We start from the raw sequence: 4,949 nt of genomic DNA, 5'->3' as shown, positions 1-4,949 counted from the left end.
AGTTAGTATAGTAGGGGACCCCATGACCCGATCACAAAAGCAATATAACTTCCCCAGGGAGGCAGAGGCAGACCTGACAACGGCGCTGGGATCACTGGTAGAGCAAGGGGTGTTAAGACCGATAGCTACCCATGTGAACTCTCCACTGTGGCCGGTTAAGAAACCGGACAACTCATGGAGGGCCACCGTGAAATATCGAGTACTAAATAAGAATATCCCTGCCTGTGCACTCACTGTAGCAGCCATAGCGGATCTCATCGGGAGTATTCCAGCATCCGCGACCACTTTCACGGTGCTGGATATTTCAAATGGGTTCTGGTCCATTCCTTTAAAACGGGAGGACCAGTACAAATTCGCCTTTACCTTTAAGGGCCAACAATACACGTGGAACTGTCTAACCCAGGGCTTCCACAACAGCCGCAGCATTTTACACCAATGCATGGCGAACTGTTTAAAGGGCTTTAGCAGACCCCAGCAGTTGGTGTAGTATGTGGATGACCTGCTCCTGTTTACCGATCAGGGGGAGGATCATGGCCCACTGCTGGCTGAGCTGCTGGAGCTGCTAAAAGAAGAATGGTTTAAAGTAAACCCGAATAAGGCACAGATCGGCCAGAAGGAAGTCAAATTCCTGGGGCTGACTGTGCGCGCTGGGGAACGGGCCACAGACAAGGCTAGAAGGGAGTCAGTACAGGAGTTACCAGCCCCCAACACAGTGACAGGGGTAAGATCCTTTCTAGGGCTCACTGGGCACTGCAGAGACTTCATTGAGGATTATGCAGCCACCGCAGCCCCTCTGCTCAGGCTCCTACACAAGGGGGTAGAGTGGGACTGGGATGAGGGTTGCGAGGCAGCATTTAATCAGCTCAAGAAGGACTTGCAGACCGCGCCAGCCTTAGGAGGGATAGATGTAGGAAAGGAGTTTTTCCTAGAGGTGGCAGCCAGCGGGGACAGTTTGAGCTCAGTGCTGTTTCAAGAGTGGCACGGCCAGCTGAGGCTGGTGGTTTACTCCTGCAGGATCCTCACAGATGTAGAGAAGGAGTACTCCAACTGTGAGAGACACCTCCAAGCCACACATTGGGCAATGAAAAGATCCTTGATCTTCACGGGAGGGTCTCCTCTAACACTCCTAACCCACCACACACCAACTCAGATGCTCCTAGATAGGAGGATTAAGGACGGGACGGTGAGCAGTGCCCGCATTGCTCGCTGGACCCTGCTCCTCTCCTAGATGGACCTCAGAGTAGAAGGCCTCCGCGAGCCAAGGCTTGCAGCCAACCTAATCTATCCAGGGAAAGCCAACAGGTGCTCCATAGAAGGGGTATGGGAGGTGGACATTGGCCTTTGGGTGGGGTTATACCCTACAAGCCGGGACATCTACGTGGACGGGTCCAGCACAGTATCTGCTGGCGAGCGACTCACTGAGTGCGGATTCTATGACCCAAGGGCAGGTATTGCCCTGGCAATCAAGCTCCCCAGCACCATGAGCGCCCAGCACGCTGAACTGTCCGCCGTAATGTACGTGGTGACCCACCCCGAGGAAATCCCTACCCCGTACACGATTTGCTCGGACAGTATGTTCACCTGCAATTCATGTACGGAGTACCTGGCTATCTGGTCCCGTCGCGGATACATGTCCGCTGACGGGAGACCCCTGGCAATCAAGCCCCTGCTGGAGAAAATATTGACAGCGGTGGGGGAAGAAGGAAAGGTCTACATACATAAGGTGAAGGCCCATTCAAAAACTGAACCCCGTGCAGAGGGAAACCAACAGGCTGACAAACTGGCCAAAGAAGGTGCCCGCACGGGAAAGTTCTGGGACCCCTATGACAGCGGCCGCATAGCAGCGGTCAAGAATAAGAACAGGTCAGCAGAGAGTACAGGGATCGCTTTGGCCCCGGACTTAAAAACAGTTCAGGCACAGGACCCGGTCCTGAAAGCAGTCCTGAATGTGCTAGCTCGAGGAGAGAGAGTAGAAGGTCCGTACGGCACAGCAGCCATTACCGTTAAGGAAGGCCTGCTGTTTAAAGAGGGACAATGGGTCGTGCCACAGCAGCACCAGAGGGAATTCCTAAAACTGGCCCATGAGGGTCCAGGAGCGGGACACTCCGGGCCTGAGACCACCTGGCAACGGGTGGAACAGGCAGGATGGTGGCCGGGACTCAGGGAGGATGTCCGTGGGTTCTGTGTGAACTGCCTGGTGTGTGCTGCGAACAACCCTGACCCCCAGAAAAGGAAGGTGTCCCTCGGACACGTCAGGAGGGTAGAGGGACCATGGCAGTCAATCCAAATTGACTACATCGAGCCCCTATCCACCGCCCAGGGAGGCAACAAATACTGCCTAGTCCTGGTGGACGTGTACTCAAAATGGGTTGAAGCCTTCCCCTGCCGAACAGCCACCGCACTAGGGACAGCTAAGATTCTAGTGAGGGAAGTGTTCTACCGGTGGGGACTCCCACAGTATGTGGAGTCGGACCAGGGGAGCCATTTCACCGGGCAGTTATTGCAGGCAACCCTTAACCTGCTCGTCATTGAGGGGAAATGGCACATTGCCCACAATCCACAGTCAACAGTAATGTGGAGCTTTTAAACTACACCATTGAAGAAAGGCTGCGGAAGGAAACGGGAGACTCACCCCAAAAGTGGGTGGAGGTCTTACCATTGGTCCGAATGGGGATCCGAGCTATCCAGTCAAAGAGCACCGAGTATTCCCCATCTGAGCTCATGACTGGCCGGATCATGCGGACCCCCACCATTGTCCTAGCCCCGGTGCTCACAGAAGGTCAGCTCAGAGAGGCGAACCGCGACCGGTTTGTTAGGAACCTGTTTGAACACCTCAAACAGATTCACTGGCAGGCTGCTGGTAACATGGGCAGACAGCATCAGAGTAACCGATTGCTTCTAGAACCCAGCAAACACCACGATCGGGGACCAGGTCATGGTGAGGAACTATACTCGGGTCGGGGTTTTTGAAGCATTATATATGGGGCCATACAGCATTGAGGACAAGGCAAGCCCGATGGTCGATGCCATAAAGCTGCCCCGCTGTACTAAGTGGTTCCACAGCATCCAGTGCAAGCTGTACAACCCAGGGTCAGCCAACCACAGAGGGCAGCCGGGATGTGTGAACTGTCCTCAGGACAGGGATCCTTCGTTGGCCGCCCCCGACGGTGGAGGGCCCACAGGGAATGTGGCCGGCTCAGAAACCGTGCCTATAGGGACGGTGAATTGCAGTACTGGAGGGGCTATCTCACCCATCGTTTGGGATTCGGACACACCCCCAGTAACCCAAGCCCTGAGAAGGACCTTCCGTACACCACGGCCAAAGATATCATGGTCACCGGCATCTGAGCCTCAGCGATTCTACCCTAGAAAAAGGGCAGCCCGACACGAAAGGCCGAAGGTCAGATGTACAGAGGCCGCTCAGAGTAGGGACCCCCAGCCAGCCGCCTCCAGCGGCGAGGGACTCACAGGAGCAGTAGCATCGAGCTGTCCCAGAGACAAGGGTCTCCAGCTCACCGGCTGCGGGGAAACCCTAGCATCCAGGCGGCTATCAGTCCGCAGAAGGCATGGGACTGACAGGGACTAACCAGGCCACCCGGAGACGGGTGGCGGTTGTACATAGCTCTAATTTTAGTTTAAGGCAGCTGACTGCACCATTTTACATTTTAAGGTTTAGTTTGTCTTGTGTGTCAGCCAGCCTGAGAGCAGTTCTCAAGGGCAGGATCTAGACATTACCGGGTGATGGACAAACCTCAGGAGACCAATTGATGTTGTTTAGTTTTAATCTCTGTTTTTTTCCCTTCTGTAATGTGGTTGTACGTTGCCGATATGCTGGTGAATATAATGTAACTGAAATGAAATGTAACTGTGCTGAAATGCAATTGTAGTGATTGAACCCCCTCCAAGCTGGGAGGGTATAAATGTAAAAAGTTTGTACCTGTAAAGGGAAAAATGTGCATCTATGGTGATGTTGCATAAGTGTTATGCATTTTGGGTCTTAGTTTAGCTAATTTACGGGGAAGATTATCTCTTGGGAGTCAGGAACTTTGCTCAGCTCGAAGAATGATACCATAAGTGATATGGTATCACAGCGGGGAATGTAGAATTTACCAATATCTCGCAAAGATTCCAGGTACCTTTCCCCTGCAGAGGAGAAGAATCCGTTTCTGGACTTTTAAAATGGAAGGAAAACTTTGGGACACAAATGAATTTTAAAGGGGCAGACGAGGCCTGCAGGGGCTAAAAGGAGGTGCATTCATGGAGACCCCCCTCCCCCCTACCCCCAGTGTTTGGACTCATAGGAAAGGGAATTTAATTTGGAACTATCTACCAGAAAGTTTGAAATCCTAAAGTGCACATGGAAGAAACTACGAACTTTAATCGAATTTGGAATTTTTAAAAGGTGCAACCCATGAAAAGTCTGACAAGTTGTGCACTGTGAGCATAATGACCACTAGGTGGTGAACTTGTGGGAGACATTCCTAACCTGGACCTTCAGGTTACCTACTTCCATCACTTGAATGCAAAGGAATAAAGGACAGGTCACAGACTGACCTTCTCTCAAGCATGGGCATCGTGTGCATTTATACTGTAATGTAAGCACATATCACTTATGACTCCAGGAACCCAGTGCAACTTTTGTTAAAATTAACAGGACCAACTATTTCATAGAAAAAATCTTCTCGAACATAATGTTTTTAGATCATGCATTGGTCGATCATTCTTCGGTGCAAAGTGGATGAACTGACCCTTTCCCACATTGAACCCCAGTAATCACAGGCAAGGGAAGATTTAATAGAGGTTTTCAGAATTATGGGGAAACTGTTTCCACGGGCAGGAGTGTCGGTAACCAGAGGATACAGACATAAGATAATTGGTAAAAGGAAAAATCCGGGACAGGGGATGTCGGATGAGGAGATGTATTTTTACCTGCTCCTAATCCTTACATG

Source organism: Pristiophorus japonicus, unplaced genomic scaffold (assembly GCF_044704955.1).
Source record: "Pristiophorus japonicus isolate sPriJap1 unplaced genomic scaffold, sPriJap1.hap1 HAP1_SCAFFOLD_112, whole genome shotgun sequence".
NCBI classification, from domain to species: Eukaryota; Metazoa; Chordata; class Chondrichthyes; family Pristiophoridae; genus Pristiophorus; species Pristiophorus japonicus.
This window is presented reverse-complemented; position numbering follows the sequence as displayed.